At 30.7% G+C, this 21,730-nt stretch overlaps 1 non-coding gene across 1 annotated transcript; it reads left to right on the top strand.

The window, feature by feature from the left end:
• Nucleotides 1-325: 325 nt before the first annotated feature.
• Nucleotides 326-429, top strand: LOC127902015 (small nucleolar RNA R71). Its single transcript, XR_008054420.1, has one exon. It is a non-coding gene; the product is annotated as a small nucleolar RNA R71 (small nucleolar RNA).
• The last annotated feature ends 21,301 nt before the right edge of the window (nucleotides 430-21,730 follow it).

Genomic DNA, 21,730 nt, shown 5'->3' with positions numbered 1-21,730 from the left:
TGAGTATGAGTCATGGTCATATGGTTCTGTTGATTTAGCAGTCGATAACGATGTTATTTGTCGAGAGAGACCTTCAATTATCTCCTTGACTTCTTTGATTTCTTAACTTGACTCGCCAATGTGAACCTCATTTACTCCTTTAATTCTTCTAGTATTCCTGAGTGACCGACTCCGTTGTTGGGAATTATCCGCTTGTCACTGGAAGAATTCCCAAATCTCTGATGCACTTTTTGACATTAGTTCTCCTCCACTTGTTGCCATTAGCCATTCTTACACATTCGGCAATAATCCCTCCAAAACGTATTGGCATTGGTGCCATTTTTCGTACCCATGATGTGGACACTTCAAGAGTAGTCCATTGAATTACTCCCACGTTTCGAAAAACTGCTCGTCATCTTTCTAAGTAAACTCTGAGATTTCCCTGCGAATAGCATTGGTTTTATACACTGGGAAATATTTATTCAAAAATTTCGTTACCATTTGTTCCCATGATGAGATGCTATTAGCAGGTAAAGTATTTAACTATGAACGAGCTCTATCCTTTAAAGAAAATGGGAATAATCTGAGTTTAACATCATCGTCTAAAAAATTTTCATATTTAAAAGTTTGACAAATGGCATGAAAATCATTCAGATGATTATATGGGTCCTCATTTTCTAGGCCATAGAATGTTGGGAGACAATTTAGCACACTAGGTTTTAATTCAAAACTCCTAGCAGCTACATTTGGGTATCTTATACATGATGTGCTCAAATTAGCTAAGGGACTGAAATAATCCTTAAATGGCCTCTCCTGTGGTTGCAAATCCATTTTATTTTTAATTTGTTTGTGTGTGCGAAGTGTTTTCTCTAATTCAAGGTCTATAGGTTAAAGATTAGGTAATAATGACCTACGACCATGCATGCAAAACAAATAAAATAAAAATAAAAATGGGAACAAAACAAATAAAAATAAAGAAGAGTGAGAAATTACGATACTAACCTTATTGCGCTATTACAACCTTTCTATAAAAATACATAGAAATAAATACGTGAAATAAATTAACTAAAAATTAAATTAATAAAATAAACAAAAAAAATTACAAAGAAAAATAAATTAAAAATTAAATTACAGAATTTTAAAGAAGAGAAAAAGGAAAGAAATACTAACCTTTAAATGTAGATTCACTTTTTTTTTCTTTTTTTAATAATAAAAAAATAAGAAAAAAATAAAAGAAATTATTCACAAAAATTAATTCTAAAAATTACTTACCTCCCCGGCAACGGCGCCAAAAACTTGTTGTGCAAATTTTAATGTATTCGCAAGCGCACGAATCTATTATAGTATAGACTAATGGTGACGAGTGTCGATCCCACGAGGAGGTAGATTTTAATTATGTATAGAATTAATTTTGTAAATGGGTGGTTGGATTTGTGGTGGAAATGATTTGGAATATGCTAAAACTTAAATTAAAATGGCGAGAATAAATTGAAGATAATTCTATTGAAATGAAGCACTTGGGTATCTGGATCCGTATCTACATGCACCATGGGCTAAATATTCCTTATTAATACCAATTAAATCATGAGGGGGGAATCCACACCTCATGAACCACACTCTAATCAATATGGTGCTAAGGGCTTATCGTGCCAAATAATAATAACCTTGTACTAGATGACCGGTGAAACCAAGGCGGTACTAGACAAGATTAATATTATTTGTCGACGAGAAGTCAAAACATCCACAAAAACTAGAGGGGAAGAGAAAATAAATTTACCAAATAAAGCCCATGACACATGTTGAGACTTCACCTTCAACCCAAGCTTGAAAGAAAATTAGCCACTCATAATTGAACTAGGGGCAAAATGGGAATTTATTAAAATACGAAGAAAATACAAGATGGAGAAGGAATTATAGAAAATGGATCCCAAAAATGAATTCAGAGATATCAAATTAGGGGGGGGAAGGCCCCCTTTTTATAGATACATGGAGTAAATCATGACCATCGGATTAAAAACAGTTTGGACGCTCAGGATTGCGCCACGTCATCAGTCAACAGTACGCTGTTTGACCACGCGGATGAACAGTAACACGGTTTGACCCGGATGAACAGTAATGCGGTTTGGTTGAAAATAATCCTGTGTGATGCATGTACCGTACGCGAGATTTTTCGTCCACTGATATGCTGCCACGTCACCATCAACAGTCCATAAGAATTTTAGCCCAACAGGATCGTGACACCTCATCAGCCAATGCCACATCATCGGCCAATGCCACGTCATCGATCCGTATATGTGAACAGTGTCGTGAACAGTAACGTAGACAGTACCGTACACGTGAATAGTACCGTACATGTGAATAGTGTCATTTTTCCTTTTATGCTCCTCCTAAGGTTTTCGACCGTCCTGAGTTCAAAAGTGATGTCCGTTTTGCCGTCTGATCTCTCCTTTATTGTGAAATGACTATAATGCCCCTAAAATACATAAAATACTTAATTAAAATAAAACACACGGAATTAAATCAAAAGAAGGTTAAATACATAAAAGTAAGGGTTGTTAGTAAGACTTGAAATGTCAAATGACGGTTTTCTCCTTTATAAATATGCATTTTCTAACACTCAATATCAGCCCTCTGTAAATCAAGGTTTAAGGTTGAAGAAAGCTTATTTTGTGGAGTGTGAGTGTTCATGAGTGAATGAAACATGATGGAGAATAAAATTAGGACACCTTTATATATGGGGTACCTCAACTGCCACGTGGCGTATCTTTTATGACTACTGGTTGTCCCTTTTCAGACCTTTCACGTGTTTTTCCCTTTTTATGAATTTTGGGCCGTTATGTCCATGCTTGAGAATCAAGAAGGCGTTCGCGGCGTATCTCACCCTTTGGAAACGTGGCGCGCGCTGGAGAGTTGTCAAGGGTACCTCTGCAGTGGCTATCAGGTTAGGTAGCTGAGGACCACTGTCTTTGGGACAATGTCCTTCACTTTTGGCAGAGGTAGCAGGTGGTTGTCACCACTTTTCGGTACGACGTTTTGATACTTAATTATGACAAAATCGAATATTATACTTTAAGAGGTGGAGATTTTTCTCATGGCGGACTTTTTCAAAGGGTTCTCCTGCATCCGATTTGTCGGGTACCTCGACTTATACGGGGTACCTCTAGCTATGTGGGGTACCTCGAGCTACTCCTGAGTTATGCGGGGTACCTCGAGTTACTCTCGAGTTATGCGAGGTATCTCGAATTATGTCGGGTACCTCGAATTATGCTGGAGTTATTCCGTTCGTTGACACGTGGCAATCTGTTACCTTACCTGTTTTTCCCCTAAACATACAAAACTGTCAAACCATTCATTAATTAATGTCGTTGCTCATAATATCTTGAGCTTTTATTATAATTTGATTAATGCTTTTAGATTTGGTTCAATGCTCCTGTGAGTTACAACATTTTTGTTTCCGCATTTACGTCAGATAATGCTTTCCATGGTTGCATATTTCATTATTATAGGAATCTTAATCTAAAATCTTTCAATATTCTTGTAAATTGATATTAAGAGAGAATGTGATAATTCAAGAAAATGATTGAATACTGATTGAGGTTGGCATGGACTTGGTCGTTTTATATTGAATTAATGCGTAGGGCTGATCATGTGGTATTTTTCAAGTAGTGATATTGGACCTCTTCAAAGTATCTTTCCAGCCGTCACTTTTTAATTAATTTAATTTATTAACAAAAGTATCATTTTCCTCTCACTAGCACTTAGTTTGTTATTTTTGGCAAGTCCTATGATAGTAGCAATGGCCATGAAATTGACCAGGAACAGCAAAGACAATATCAGCACATCCTCTCTTCAATGCTATAATAAATAATTATATAAACGTTTGCTTATTTACTCCTTTAGAATGGGTAATCAATCAATTTCTTTTTTAATAAATGGTTTCTGCAAATTTAGTATCTTTAGCGCTAATGTTGTTTGTTTCTTTTGATCATGTTAAATTTCGCGTTAAAAAAAAGTTGGTTTTGTAATATTCGAACTTAGTATATAATGCTTATATTAGAATGTCAACTTGATGATATTGGATATTTGACATTGATATAGAGATTAATGTAATTGCATTTGACGTGCTTCATTGATTTGTTGCTAGTAAGAAGATAAAATGCATATACTTGGAGGAAAATTAATGTAACAATCTGTTACAATTATTTATTTATTTTTTCAAAGAGTGAGTCGTTGCCGAAGAATCTCATTATATTGGAGCTCTTGTAAATTTGCCTAGTTGAATGTGGATTGAATTGATCGCAATAAAGATAGGCAGTGGTCATCGAGGTAATGAGAGAGAAAAGGAAAAAAAACTTAAATAAGAGTAATTTTAAAAACAAATGGGATTAATTGGAAGGTGGGATCAACTACTGCTGCTACTTTTTTTTTTGGTAAGAAATAGTATTGCTATGCCAAGATCCATGAGCCTCAGATTTTTTTTTTCTCTTTCTTAATTGATTAAGTGACAAATTGACTGATAAATAAACTTGAAGAAGCTTGCAAGGCTCTAAAGCTCAGCATGATACCTATTAGATTTAACGTTGTTTCAATTTTGATTTTTCAAAGGACATAGCTGTGTAACATAATTAAGATTATGTCAGAAATTTTGAAATAGGCTTTTTTCACATTGAATTTAGATCTGCCACAAATTGTATCATGCCGTGCTTGGGTAGCCAATTCACTAAACATCTTTAATAACAACAATACAATTACACAAATTCCTAAGAAATAAGTTAGTAAGGTATGTGGAATATAGGATTGCCTAAGATCCTATGATAATTTATCTAATCAATCCATTCGTTTAACATGAGTTACCAATTGAATTGATGTGGACATATAAACACGACAAATACATGTCACGAATATTATGAAAAGTTTTGTTATATTAATTGAGGTAACTTTAATTCATCCCCTCTTAATAACAATCTTCAGTTTACCCTCCAAGAATAGAGAACCTTAACCTACCCTAATTTTTGTTCAGAAAATGAGCTTAAATGGGGGGCAAGTTGATGACCTTTTATTTATTTTTGTAGTAGTAAATGAGGGTGAATTGATTTTTTCACATTTTTTGTGGTAAATTGAAGGTTCTCGAGGCATAAATTGAATTTACCCAAAAATTAAATAAGATAGTTTAGTAATTTAAGATTTAGGAAAAAAATTAGATTACGATAAAATAAGATCCATATAGCCTCACCCTAAAACAAAATAGACTTAGAATTTAAAGATTATGTACGTTACTAACATTAATTATGATCGCTTAATCATTATTAGCGTTTCGACAAATTTCTCTCTCATAGATTGATTCAACGATCTGCATAAAATGAAGCACACCAAAAACACACAAAAAACACATGACAAAGCATTCGGTACTCAGAGTGGATTGATTTCTTCTTTTATTGAAATATAGTTTCAATTTCACTATTTAATCATGATCACAAAAGCATTGATAAAAGAAACAACTGATTATCAAAATCATTTACATTGCCCCATGGGAATGTGTAGGTATAGTAACTTCTTGGTAAGATAATTTTCGCTTGTAAGCCTAGGGAAACAAAAAATGAAGCTTCTGGGCTAGCATGCATTTAGTGTTTGCCGTTACAAGCATGATGAAACTAAGCTCTTTGACATTTTTTTCAATTTCTTAATTGAATTCTAAACAGCTTAATTTGAATTAAAATGGATGTGTAGGAATTAGAAAGGCATGAGCCTCTATTTATATAAAGGGATATTAAGAAATGTGTTGTAGTGACCTTAATGTAATTTAAACGAATCCAAAATGAAGCTTACATAAATTACACTGCGTTTGTTTGAATAAACTATTGATTTTAATATCGTGATGCATTATGAAGTTAATTTCAATATATATTTAATTAATTTTACCATTTTTGTCTTATTATTTTGTTTAGTTTATTATTAGATGTTTTCTCTTTATATCCATCGTCAAGCTATTCTTTTTAATAGATAAAGATATTTCTATAAATGACGTCTTCCAATGAAATTAACAACATCCTATATTTTAGACAAGCCGTTGGTGCAATGTAATGCTAGATTTTTGCATGGATATACAATAAAACCTCTATAAATTAGTAATTTCAATATCATATGATATATATTAATATAAAGAGACATTGATATTAATTATGAAACGACCCGACTTGAACCACACGAGGCAAATGTACCTGATATCCTATAACATAATTGATATTACTCTATTTAATAAGTATTATGCCGAATCTCCCCAATAGATGTAATATTTCCAACCTACAATTTATAAAATAAACACTCCCAAAATAGTTCAATACATAACCAACCTCCACATTCAAGTTCCTCAATCAAAATACTAGATATCATCTGAGCATTCTAATGTCAAAATACAATAGGTTGTCCTTAATCACAAATTATAACAAAATTATACAATCTAAAATATGCCAACAAAAATATCTCTGACTCCTAACACCATCACGTGGTCATATTTATAAAATAACTATCGTTGCTGGGCCGACTGTTGTACCTACAATTCTCCTGTGGGGGGAAAATATAATAAAAACAGAGTGAGTATAAAACTCAATTAGCTTAGTGGGTGGATATAATTTTTTAAAATAAACTTCTTTTAAATAATTATATCATTTCGAATTGTCTCGATTTCATGTCGTGACACGTTTAAATTATTCTAAACATGATCCACTTAACAACCAAAATTTCACAACCAAATTTCATCGTGTCAATTTTCACAACCAACATCTATTATTCATCGTGTCAAATTTGGCTCACCCAAAATTTTACCAGTGATAATATGTTTTAAATCCAACAACTTTGAAAAATTTTATATTGAAGGGGAAAATAATACACTTAATTATAAACTTAAAGTGCATATGTTGCATATTAATCAATAAGTTAATAATCTATTAATTTATAGAGTGTATATACAATTCAGTGAACCTATATTTAATCAACTAGATAATTAATAGTACATTACCAATCTAGTCAATTCAAAATAAATTAATCCCCTAAGTATTGATTACAGTTAACAAAAAAAAATTCAAAATTCTTATAGTTTTGAATTCAACAAGAATAAGTAAAATCACAGATAAGATCCCACTATGTTTAGATTTGAAGAAAAAAATAAATAATAGTTGGGTCATATTTTATTTAATAACATATTATAACAATTATGTTTGTAAGCTTAGGAAATTATTATTTTATAATAAGAATATGACCATAGAATTGTAAAACATAATCTCTTATATAACTTGTTGATTGATTAATACCAACATCTTTTTAAACTGATAGATGTTAAATGATTTCGTCATTATTAACTTATATAAGTTTTATTGTATATCCATGTAAATATATAGCATTGTATTGTGTCGTTGGCTTGTTTAAAATAGGATGTGGTTTTAACTTCATTGGAGGGCATGGCTTATAAAAATATCTTTATATATGAAAAAAATAGCTTGACGATTGATATGAAGAGAATGAATCTAATAATAAACTGAACAAAATAATAACACTAAAAATGATAAAATTATTTTAATGTACGTTAAAATTGCCTTCATAATGGAACGTGATATTAAAGTCAATAGTTAATTTAAACAAACAACATAATTTATTTAATCCTTAGTTATGGAATCTTTCAATCCCATTAATGTCACTACAACTGATTTCTCAATATTCATTCATATAAATGGAGGCTCATGCATTTCTAATTGTTGTAGATCTCTTTTATTTCTAATTAAGTTGCTTACAGTTGACCTAAGAAACAGAAATATGTCGAAGAGTTTTAGTTTCATCATCTTAGCTTTGCTTGTAGTGGCAAACACTGAAGGCACACTTATTTCAACAAGTCATAATGGTCAAGGATCTTACCTAGATGCTTCGTTTTCCATTAATCCTACAACATCACCCGACATTGTTGATTGCTCAGGGCTTACGAGGGAAGAATGTTTGATTACGGAGTTAAAGAAAGCTCTCGAAGATTATATCTACCCTTGTCCCCCAGGGGGATGCAAAAAAATTGTGTAATCAGTTATTTATTTTATCATTTATGAGTGCTTTTTACAATAATGATCAATTGTAGTGATATTGAAACTGTCTTAATAAAAGAAGAAATTAATCCATTATGAGTATGTGCTATTATGCCATGTGTTTTTTATGCATGCATCCAACACTATTTTGTTGTATACTTATCATTGACTCAATCTACAACAGAGTAATATGTTGAAATACTAATAACGATCATTATTACGTTCATCTTCAGAACAAAAATTGAGGTAAGTTGAGGTTTTCGTGTTTTTGAAGGGTAAATTGTAGATTTCTATTGGCAAAGGGATGAATTGAAATTTTCCCCAATTAATATAACAAAATTTTTCATATTATTCAGGCTCGTATTTGCCTCATCTACTAAACATATGGAGTTCTTTCTCTAATTAGTTGCCATGTTGTCATTGCTGATTCGCAAATTGCATTCAAGATGAAAAAAAATTTATATAAGGAAATGGACAATTTATTGGCTAGGCAACACAACAGAAGTCACATGTAATTGTAACTAGAATTTTAATTTCATCATATGAAAATAAGGATATTGCCTTTTTAATTTCTTTTATTTTATGTTATTTTATTTCATTGAAGAAAAAGTTTTTGGTAATTACAAAATGATTTAAAGTAGTTGTTTCTAAATGCAAATATGTATTCTTTTATTTATTTGGATGGCTACTTTGGCTTTAATTCAATAAATGTTTTTAAAATTTAGTTATTTCTTTATTTTTGTTATATAACTAAATAATATAATATTTATACTTGATTAATGGCTTAAAAATGATAATATGTTAATTTGTTAATTTTTATGCAGCTAATATGATAAGAAATTTTTTTTGATGAGACAATAGTGAAAGCAGAGATAACAATAAGATTAATCATTTAATGATGCAAAATATGGGCTTCATGATGTTGGCTCATGCAAATTCAAGACCTAGATGTGGTTACCACTAAGAATAACAAGTAGGAATTTTAATCAATTTCAGCTTTTCTTTTCTTGTCTTTCTGTTGTAATGCTCTTGAGATGTTATGAATTAAACAAACACAAGTTCCTAATCACACGCTCTTATTAGATAGGAAGCATCATTAATAGAAGAAACAAATTCTCAAACCGGGTGGCCAAAAAGACTTGAGGCAATGAATTAAGTCTTTTGAGCAAGTTGGGGGATTCAAGCCTACTTGTGGGTTGAATAGAAAAGTAGCAGCAAGCAGATAACAAGTCCAATGAGCCAATAACTAATGCTCCTTTAATTTGGTCACCGTGTTGGGGGACTTGGAGGTAAACTTGTCGCCAGCCAGCATGTTGATGAAACTTAAAAATGTCGAAGATTTTTAGTTTCATCATCTTAGCTCTGCTTGTAGTAGGAAACACTAAAGGCACACCTATTTCAGCATGTCGCACTGACTAAGAATCTAATCCAAATGCTTCATTTTCCTTCACTCCTGCAGCACACCTGACCTTATTTATTGCTCAGGGTTTACAAGGGAAGAGTATTTGATCGAGAAGTTAAAAAAGGCTCTTAAAGACTATATCTACCCTTCTTCTGCAGGGGATGCAAATGAATTTCATAATAAGTTATTTCTTTTATCTTCTATGAGTGCTTTTACAATAATGATCAACTGTAATGGAATTAAAACTGTGTTTTAGTAAAATAAGAAATTAATCCATTATGAGTATGCAATATTTTGTGATGTGTTTTTTGTGCGCGTGTCTAGTGTTGTTGACTCCTATAAATTCAAGACCCATATATGGTTATCACGAAGAATAACATGTAGGATTAATTAGTACCAGGAATCTTCATCAAATAGTTAGTATTCAACTTTTCTTGCTTTGTCTCTCTTCTGTAATGCCTTTGGATGCTATGATTACGTAAATACAAGCTCTAATTCACGCACTTATTAGATAAGAAGCACCATAAAAAGAAAAAGGGAAATTATTATTGCACCACCTTTCTTTTGCCTTATATTCATCCAACCACCACAAAGTTCTAACATATTCATCACTTGAATATAATTAATTTCAATTTAATCACTTGAAATTATCATTGCACCCCTTTCTTTTGCCTTATGTAATTATAACCAAAATTTTAATTTTATCACTTGAAAATAAAAATATTGACTTTTAATTTCTTTTATTTTATGTTATTTTATTTTATTTAAGAAAAAGTTTTGGTAATTACAAAATGGTTTAAAGCAGTAATTTCTAAATGCAAATATGTATTCTTTTATTTATTTACAATGGATAGTTCAGCTTTAATTTAAGATATGTCTTTTAATTTTAGACATTTCTTTATTTTTATTATATAACTAAATAATATAATATTTATACTTGATTGACGACTTAAAAATGATAATATGTTAATTTTTATGCAGCTAGTATGATAAGAAAAAACTTTTGATAAGACAATAGTGAAAGCAGAGATAACAATAAGATTAATCATTTAATGGTGCAAAATATGGGCTTCATGATGTTGGCTCCTGCAAATTCAAGACCTAAATGTGGTTACCACTAAGAATAACAAGTAGGAATTTTAATCAATGTTGTTAGTTTCAACTTTTCTTTTTCTGTCTTTTTATTGTAATGCTCTTGAGATGTTATAAATTAAATAAATACAAGTTCCTAATCACACGCTCTTATTACATAGGAAGCATCATAAAAAGAAGAAATAAATTCTCAAACCGAGTGTCCAAAAAGGCTTGAGGTAATTAATTAATGGTGTGTTTAATTCCGAGATTGGGGAATCGAATCGGAATGATTGATGGCGTTTACTTCGCAAAAATGGAGCAGGAATAGGAATCGAAATTGTGGGGCCTGTTGAGTGTTAGAAAATGTATTTTTATAAAGGAGAAAATTGTCATTTTACATTTCAAGTCTTACTAACAACCCATACTTTTATGTATTTAAGCTTCTTGTAATTTAATTATGTGTGTTTTATTTTAATTAAGTATTTTATGTATTTTAGGGGCATCATAGTCATTTCACAATAAACGAGAGATCAGACGGCAAAAAGGGCATCACTTTTGAACTTAGGACGGTCGAAAACCTTAGGAGGAGCATAAAAGGAAAAATGGCACTGTTCACATGTACGATACTTTCTACGTTACTGTTCACGATATTGTTCACATAGATGGAACGATGATGTGGCATTGACCGATGATGTGGCATTGACTGATGAGGTGTCACGATCCTGCAACCATTAGAGTTAGTAGCCTATGTTGAGGATTTAGAAAGCCAACTCAGAGACATTGAGAGAAGTGTCTACAACATCCAGTTGGAGCTTGAGGTAAATTCAATAAGAGGACGATTTTAATATTCTTTGTGTGTTTTAATTTGTTTTTCTATTTGTGTGCTTTAGTTTGTTACCCCGGTGAAGTGGCGGATAACAGTACTCCGTGACAATCAAGTCGGTTACTTCAGTTTCCCATAATAACTGATATTTTGAGGCGAAGGTATGGATAGAAACGAGATTTTAGCAAAGCTTCACAATCGATTCCCTTGACTTTCTCAGAATGCCCTCCTTACAATCTATAAAGCTCGGTCCGAACGCATGCGATTGCTCATGAGGAATAACATACCTGCTGATATCCGCTGGTTAATCGAAGCTAAAGTACGATTGGCAGGTGAGTTACCTCCAAAATTTATTGCATACATGCTTGGTTGTGGTATAGAAAATTATGCAAGAAAACGAAGAGCTCGAAGAATTTCTATTGCTTGTCATAAATGTGCCAGAATGAGATACAATAAAAACCCATGTTATTTAGGAATGGTGTCTAATAACAGGGAAGATAAGATTCAATTCATTAGGGATGGCTTGAATAAGGAGTCATTGGATGATATCCTTTTGTCTCTTGAAACGCATCCCAGTGGATATGTGCAAGGAGTGATTCTCCAATTATGGCCATTATTCCAGAAAGAGCATGCACGATATAGTCTGGGGAATCTGACTATAAACGACCCTGTTTGCTAGTTTATAAGAAAACTGGATGGGAAGCCTATCCTCGGCCCATAGAGAGCGTTCAAGCCGTTTCTGGACATAAAACCAGAGGAAGATGTGAGCCACAGTCGCAACTACTTGTAAATATCCTTTTACTTCACTGTTATTTTATTTCATTGTTGTTTTATCATTTGCATTATTGTCTTTAATTATTTTATTTTATCATTGTTTCTTTTTCTTTTTACTGTTTTCTTTTTGACTCGTGAGCCATGTGCTTTACGCGTTATTTGACACTGACATGCCACCTCATACACAGTTGTGACCCACTGTCACCAAGATTCTTAAATATGACTTTTTGTTAAGCACTCACAAATTGTTTTTGAGAAATATTCCAATGGCAGCTACTCCCAATAGACAATTCAAGAACATTTGTATGCTTTCTGGATTTAACTATGGCAAACATAAAGAGTTCGTTGAGGTAGCAATAGATCTTGGTCGAAACATAGCAGAGAGAAAACTACACTTGGTGTATGGAGGAGGTAACCGAGTGTTATCAAAATTGGTCTCAAAAGCTGCTTTTTTTAGAGGAAGTCAAGTGTTAGGAATCATCCCAAGAGCCCTAAAACCTTTGGGCAGTTTGTCTGACTCACCGACTGGAGAAGAGTTAGTCGTCTCATATATGCAAGAAAGAATAACTAAAATACTTAATCATGCTGATGCTTTTATTTTCCTTCTAGGAGATCTTGCAACACTAGAGGCACTTATCACACTAGCATCTTGGGCCCATCTGCACATTCACCAGAAACCCATCGGTTTGTTAAATGTAAAAAACTTTTATGATGGCTTCATCGCATTTCTTAACCATGCAATAAAAAACTATTTCATTCCTTCCAATGCGAAAAAACTTTTTATTTGTGCTCACACTACTAATGAGCTACTTGATCTGTTACAAGCTTATAGACCGGAGACAGACCCCTGGACCTTTGTGTTGGAGCGTCCAAATAATGATGGTAACAGTAGCCGCAGCAAGAAGTACAAATTAGATTTAACTCTCCGCTTGTAAATATTTTCTTCTGTGTTACACCATCCAGGTGATGTCTTCTAAACTCTGCTTCTTTCCTTTCAAACATTGAGGACACTGTTTCGTTCTGGTTGGGGGGAGGGGATAGTCGACAATTGTGGAATCTTGGTTAAGTTTTTACTGATTTTTTGTTGTAGAAACTAACTGTTGCTTACTTTTTGTGTTAAAGATGGCTGAATATGGAGTGTAATGACTCTAGAAATGCATCTTCATCGTTTGAAAATTTTTTTTTTTTAAAAAAACAAAAAAAAATCAAGACATTTTCTTTTTCTTTATTAAGCTTTGATATTCATTGTTCTTCCTCTTTTTAATTTCTCCTTTATAAATATACATTTTTTAATTTTTGAGTCGAAGATGGCGGAATATAGAGTGTAGTGCCTCTAGAAACGTATCTTCTTTAAACAAAAAAAAATTATTTTCTTTTTCTATCATTTTAAGTGTAATTTTTCTAATTAGTTTTTCTACATCATTTTCACATTTCTGCATGCATATTTTCCTTTTATGCTTAGAATAGGTTGGGGGGTAGAATGTGTTTAAAAACAAAAAAAACAAAAACAAAATTGTGTGATTTGTTTTAACATTGGATGACATGATGAATTTTAAATTTTAGTATTTGTATTATCTTTGGTCTTAAGTGATGTTACGCTATGTTTGCTACTCTACATGTTGATGTTGGAGATAAATATGAGTTGCTCGAAGGAATGAACATGTCATAATAAGTACCAAGTGAGTTTTTGAGCCTATCATTTTTCTTGGAGAGTAACCCTTTTGCCCATTCTTTATACAGCTTAGCAGTTTATTATTTTATACACGATCTCTAGATTTCTTTTGAGTCAACCCTTAAAAAAAATTGTAAAATTAAAAAAAAAAGAAGAAAAAATTGTGTGTTACTACATTTGGAGGCCCATCTAACTAGTAGATATGGAAGATTATTTAGAGCCCTAAAAGACGATGGAAAGGTCATCTTTGATCCGTTTGAGCCTTTCTAGCCATCCCTTTTATGAAATATTCATAGTTAACCCTTTTGAGCCTTTAAAAAAAAAATTTTTCTTTGTCAAACTTATCATCTTGACCTACTCCGATTTGGAGTATTACCCAATATCTTACAAGTTTCATCATCTATTTATGTTTGAGAAAAATGTAAATAATTATTTTGTTCAGTGAAGTTATGTCAAACAAAAGCAAAAAAGCAAAAAAAAAAAATTGTTGTTTAAAAAAAGAACAATAATAGGTGAAATCCACCTTGCAACTTCCAAAAAAAAAAAATTCTCTACATTTTTCTCAAACATACACTTTGTTTTCCTTATTTTTCCCTCTTTTGTTAGCCATGTCCCTAACCTACGTTACGTCCTAATAAAAGTCCTTCTTGATTTTAGGGAACTATAGTTTGAAGTAGAAGCTAGTTATATGGGATAAAAAGATGTAGTGGTGCATAAAAAAATAAATAAATAAATTGGGTTGACTAGCATTTTTATTTGACTTGAGATCGTATTATTTCTAAGCTGGGGGCATATTTCTTTCATCTTGGTGAGAGCATGTGATATCATTTCTTTATTATTTTCTCTCAATTACCATTCATTGGAGTGACTATTTTTATTGGGTTTAATTTCTTTGTGAGAGTGTCACTATTTCCAGTGAGATTTTGGGGTTTAACATGTCATTCTTGAAAGTAGCTGTGACAAAGTCTACTGGGCTGATTCATGTGGATGGTTGATGTGGGTGTGATGTTTCTGTAGACTGGAGATAATGCTTATACTTTTATTTTATTGTTATCATTAGTCTGATTGAATAAACAAAGTTGTTTAAAAATATATATATATATATAAATATATTTTTTGGGTTTGAATTTTGTTTTCGCTTTATTTGCTAGGGACTACCAATAAGCTAGTTGGGGGGTGTGTTGAGTGTTAGAAAATGTATTTTTATAAAGGAGAAAATCATCATTTTACATTTCAAGTCTTACTAACAACCCTTACTTTTATGTATTTAAGCTTCTTGTAATTTAATTATGTGTGTTTTATTTTAATTAAGTATTTTATGTATTTTAGGGGCATCATAGTCATTTCACAATAAACGAGAGATCAGACGGCAAAAAGGACATCACTTCTGAACTTAGGACGGGCGAAAACCTTAGGAGGAGCATAAAAGGAAAAATGGCATTGTTCATATGTACGGTACTATTTACATGTACGGTTCTGTCTACGTTACTGTTCATGACACTGTTCACATAGACGGAACGATGACGTGGCATTGACCGATGATGTGGCATTAACCAATGATGTGGCATTGACTGATGAGGTGTCACGATCCTATTGGACTAAAATTCTTATGTACTGTTGATCGATGACGTGGCAGCATATCAGTGGACCAAAAATCTCGTGTACGGTACATGCATTACACAGTATTATTTTCAACCAAACCGTGTCACTGTTCAAGCCGGGTCAAACCGTGTTACTGTTCAAACTGCATACTGTTGACTGATGACGTGGCACAATCCTGAGCGTCCAAAATATTTTTGATCCGATGGCCATGATTTACTCAATGTATCTATAAAAAGGGGGTTCTCCCCCCTAATTTGATATCTCTAAATCCATTTTTGGACTCCATTTTCTGTAATTCCTTCTCTATCTTGTATTTTCTACGTATTTTAATAAATTTCCATTTTTCCCCTAGTTCAATTATGAGTAGCTAATTTTCTTTCAAGCTTGGGTTGAAGGTGAAGTCTCAACATGTGTCATGGGCTTTATTTGGTAAATTTATTTTCTATTCCCCTTTAGTTTTTGTGGATGTTTTGACTTCTCGTCGACAAATAATAATAATCTTGTCTAGATACCGCCCTGGTTTCACCGGCTCCCTAGTACAAGGTTATTATTATTTGGCACGATAAGCCCTTAGCACCATATTGATTAGAGTGTGGTTCATGAGGTGTGGATTTCCATCTCATGATTTAATTGACATTAATAATGAATATTTAGCCCATGGTGCATGTTGATACGAATCCAGATACCCAAGTACGTCATTTCAATAGATTTCTCTTCAATTTATTCTCGTCATTTCAATTTCAATTTTAGGATAATCTAAGTCACTTTCACCACAAATTCAACTACCCTCATACAAAATTAATTCTACATATAATTAAAATCCACCTCCTCGTGGGATCGACACTCGTCACTATTAATCTATTCTACAATAGATTCGTGCACTTGCGATTTCAATAAAATTTGCACAACAGGGCCCACCACTATTTGGGAATGGGGAGATTGATTCCTATGGGGGGAGGTGAGAATCAATCTCTTATTCCTCAGAGTTCCCATTTTGCCTTCATTGACATTCAAATTTTCCTAAAATGCCCCTCCTTTAAATAAAAAATATAAATATAAAAAATAAAAAAGCCAAATATATAATTAATTAATATATTATTATAATTAATTAATTAGTATATTATAGTTAATTAGTATATTGATACATTATTAACAAGAATTATTAATAATTGAATTTTTTAATAAATAATCACAATAATTAATATATTATTATTATAAATAATTAATTACTATACTATTATAATAATTATTAATATAGTTATTATAATTAATTCATATATTATCATTAATTAATTGAAATAATTATTACTATTAATTAATATAAAAACTATAATTAATAATAATATAATAAATATAATTATTATAATTGATTCATATATTATTATATTATTAATTAATTTATATATTTATTACTATTAATTAATATATTAATACATTATTAACATAATTATAGTTTTTGAATAAATAATCACAATAATTAATATATTATTATAATTAAATAAGTAATATTAATATTATTAATTAATATATTTTATAATAATTATTAATATAATTAATAATTTTTATAATTAATTAATATATCAATATATTATTGACAATAATTAATAATAATAATATTTTTTGAATAAATAATCACTATAATTCAAATATAAAATAATAATTATGACAATAATTCATTAAGTATTTTTTAGTAATTTGTTACAATCTAACTCATTTCGATTTCGATTCCAAGACAAAGTTAACACATTTATGGCAATCCAGCTCACTCCGATTTCGATTCCTACAGTTCAAGTAAACAACTTATTCTGATTCTCATTCCATATTCCCATTTCAGCTTATTCTCATTCCTGCCCATTCTGATTCCAGCTGATTCCGATTCCAATTTAGTAAACACAGCATAAGTTTTCTATTCTTTTCTCCGTTCTTTATCAATTTTGATTCCAAATCGATCTTGATTGATTAAAGGTTGAAGTATTGAGTTAGTTCTTGTAATTACCCATTACAAATTACAACAAACACAATTACAAAAATTCTTAAGAAATAAGTTAGTAAGGCATGTAGAATACATGATTGCCTAACATCCGATGATAATTTATCTAATCAAGACGTTCATTCAACATGAGTTACCAATTGAATTGATGTGGGCATATCAACACGACAAATGTGTCAGAAATAATATGAAAAGTTTTCTTATATTGATTGAGGTAAACTTTAATTCATCCCCCTCCTAATAACAATCTTCAATTTACCCTCTAAGAGCATGAAAACCTCAATTTACACTAATTTTTTTTTTCAAAAAATGAGCTTAAATAGGGGGCAAGTTGATGATCTTTTATTTATTTTCGTAGTAGTAAATGGGGGTGAATTGGTTTTTTCTCATTTTTTGTGGTAAATTGAAGGTTCTCTATACATAAGTTGAATTTACACATAAGTTAAATCAGATAGGTTAGTAATATAAGATTTAGAAAAAATTAAATTTTGATAAAAATAGGATCTATATAGCCTCACCCTAAAAGAAAATAGATTTAAAATTTAAATATTACGTACGGTACTAACATTGTAATTATGATCGCTTGATCAATATTAGTGTTTCAACTAATTTTTCTCTCCTAGATTGATTCAATGATACGTATAAAACAAAGCAAACCAAAAACACACACAAAAAAAGCACATGACAAAACATTAAGCACTCATAACGGATTAATTTCTTCTTTTATTAAAACATAGTTTTAATTTCACTACGATTAATCATTATCGTAAAAGCACTAATAAAAGATAAAAGAAACAACTGATTATCAAAATCATTTACATTTCCCTCGGGGCGTGTGTAGGTATAGTAACTTCTCGAACAAATAATTTTCGCTTGTAAGCCTAGGGAAATAGAAAATGAAGCACCTAGGCTAGCATGCATTTAGTGTTTGCCATTACAAGCATGATGAAACTGAGCTCTTTGACATTTTTTCAATTTCTTAATTGAATTCTAAACAGCTTAATTTGAATTAAAATGGATGTGTCATAATTAGAAAGGCATGAGTCTCTATTTATATAAAGGAATATTGAGAAATGTGTTGTAGTGACCTTAATGTAATTGAAAAGAATCCAAAATGAAGCTTTAATAAATTACACTACTTTTGTTTGAATAAACTATTGATTTTAATATCTTGATGCATTATGAAGGTAATTTCAACATGTATTTAATTAATTTTATCATTTTTTGTCTTATTATTTTGTTTAGTTTATTATTAGATTTTTTTCTCTTTATATCAATCGTCAGGCTGCTCTTTTTAATTGATAAAAATATTTCTATAAATGACATCCTCCAATGAATTTATCCACATCCTATATTTTAGACAAGCAGTTGGCGCAATGTAATGCTAGATATTTCTGTGGATATATAATAAAGCCTTTATAAATTAATAATGTCAAAATCATGCAATATCTATTAATATAAAGAGATATTTAAAATGAAGCTTAAATAACTTATGCTGCGTTGGTTTTAATAAACTGTTGATTTTAATTTCTTGTTGCATTATGAAGGTGATTTCAACATATATTTAATTAATTTTATCATTTTTTTCTTATCATTTTGTTTAGTTTATTATTAATTATTTTCTCTTTATATCAATCATTAGGCTATTATTTTTAATATGTAAAAATATTTCTAGAAATGACGTCCTCGAATGAAATTAACCACAACCTATATTTTAGGTAGGCAAATGGCGCAATACATTGCTAGATATTTGCATGGATATACAATAAAGCCTCTATAAATTAATAATGTTAGAATCATATAATATCTATTAATATAAAGGGATACTAATATAAATTAATCTATTAGTTAATAATCTATTAATTCATAGAGTGCATATACAATTCAGTGAACATATATTTAATCAACTAGATAATTCATAGTATTTTACCAATCTAGGCAATTCAAAGTTAATTAATCCCCTAAATATAGATTACAATTAACAAAAAAAAAAAAATAGAATCCTGTAGTTGTGAATTCAGCAAGAATAAGTAATATCAGATATGAGACCCCACTATGTTTGGATTTGAAGAAAAACAAATAATAATAGATTCATGTTTTATTTAATACATATTATAACAATTATGTTTGTAAGCCTAGCAAATTATTATTTTGTAGTAAGAATGTGACCATAGAATTATAAAACATAATCTCTTATACAACTTATTGATTGATTAATATCAATATCTCTTTAAATTAATAGATGTTTTGTGATTTCTTTATTATTAATTTATAAAAGTATTACTGTATATTCATTCAAATATATGGGATTGATTGTGTCACTAGCTTGCTTAAAATAGGATGTGGTTAATTTCATTGGAGGGCATGGCTTATGGAAACGTGTTTACATATTAAAAAAAAAATAGTTTGACGATTGATATAATGAGAAAGAATCTAATAAAATAACACTAAAAACGATAGAATTAATTAAATGTATGTTAAAATTGCCGTCATAACGCAACATGATATTAAAGTCAATAGTTAATTTAAACAAACATAGCATAATTTATTTAATCCTCATTTATGGAATCTTTCAATTCCATTAAAGTCACAATAGCACGTTTCTCAATATTCATTCATATAAATAGAGACTTATGCCATCCTGATTGTTGTAGATCTCTTTTACATCTAATTAAGTTACTGATAATTCACCTAAGAAGCATAAATATGTCGAGGAGCCTTAGTTTTATCATCTTGGCTTTGCTTGTAGTGGCAAACACTGAAAGTAGACTTATTTTAGCCAGTCGCATTGGCGAAGGATCTAACCCAGATGCCTTATTTTCCATTAATCCTACAGCATCACCTGATATTGTTGATTGCTCAGGGCTTACAAGGGAAGAGTGTTTGATTGCAGAGTTAAAGAAAGCTCTCGAAGATTATATCTACCCTTGTCCCCCAGGGGGATGCAAAAAAATTGTGTAATAAGTTATTTATTTTATCCTTTATGAGTGCTTTTACAATAATGATCAATTGTAGTGATATTGAAACTGTCTTAATAAAAGAAGAAATTAATCCATTATTAGTATGTATGTCATGTGTCTTTTATGCATGCATTTGATGCTATTTTGTTGTATATTTATCGTTGACTTAATCTACGATAGAGTAATCTATTGAAATACTAATAACGATCATTATTACGTTCATCTTCTAAACAAAATTTGAGGTAAGTAGAGATTTTCATGTTTTTGAAAGGTAAATTGAAGATTTTTATTGGCAAGGGGATGAATTGAAGTTTGCCCCAATTCATATAACAAAATTTTTGCTATTATTTGGGCCCATATTTGCCTCACCTATTAAACATACGGAAGTCTTTCTTGAATTAGTTGCCATGTTGTCATTGTTGATTCACAAATTGCATTCAAGATGAAAAATTTTTTTATATAAGCAAATGGACAATTTATTGGCTAGACAACTTCACAGAAGTCACATGTAATTGTAACTAGAATTTTAATTTCATCACATGAAAATAAAGATATTGGTTTAAAGTAGTTGTTTCTAAATGCAAATATGTATTCTTTTATTTATTTGGATGGCTAGTTTGGCTTTAATTCAATATATATATTTGAAATTTAGTCCTTTCTTTATTTTTGTTATATAACTAAATAATATAATATTTATACTTGATTGATGACTTAAAAATGATAATATGTTAATTTGTTAATTTTTATGCAGCTAGTATGATAAGATAAATTTTTAATACGACAATAGTGAAAGCAGAGGTGACAATTAGACTAATCATTTAATGATGCAAAATATGGGCTCCATGATGTTGGCTTTTGTACATTCAAGATCTAGATGTAGTTACCACTAAGAATAACAAGTAGGAAGTTTAATCAATGTTGTTAGTTCTAGTTACTCTTTTTTTTTTTTTCTATTGTAATGCTCTTGAGATGTTATGAATTAAACAAATACAAGTTCGTAATGACATGCTCGTATTAGATAGGAAGTATCAAAAAAAGAATAAAAAAATTCTCAATCTAGGTGGCCAAAAGGACTTGAGGTAATGAATTAAGTCTTTTGAGCAAGTTGGGGGATTCTGGCTACTGTGTGGATTGAATAGAAAATTAGTGGCAAGTGGATAACAAGTCAACTGATATATAATTCATTTATTCTCCAATTAGTATAATTCTTCTTTACACGTGATTATTGTAATCTCCTCTTCAGATGTGATTTGTTTGTACTTAGTTTTGATTAATGAAACAATGTGAATTTTTCCTTCTCATCTGGTAGTTTATTCTTGGCAATCTAATTCTATTTTCTTTTCTTTACTCTATTCTTTATCAATCTTGATTTCAAATCGATCTTGATTGAT

Source organism: Citrus sinensis, chromosome 4, assembly GCF_022201045.2.
Source record: "Citrus sinensis cultivar Valencia sweet orange chromosome 4, DVS_A1.0, whole genome shotgun sequence".
NCBI classification, from domain to species: domain Eukaryota; kingdom Viridiplantae; phylum Streptophyta; class Magnoliopsida; order Sapindales; family Rutaceae; genus Citrus; species Citrus sinensis.
This window is presented reverse-complemented; position numbering and strand designations above follow the sequence as displayed.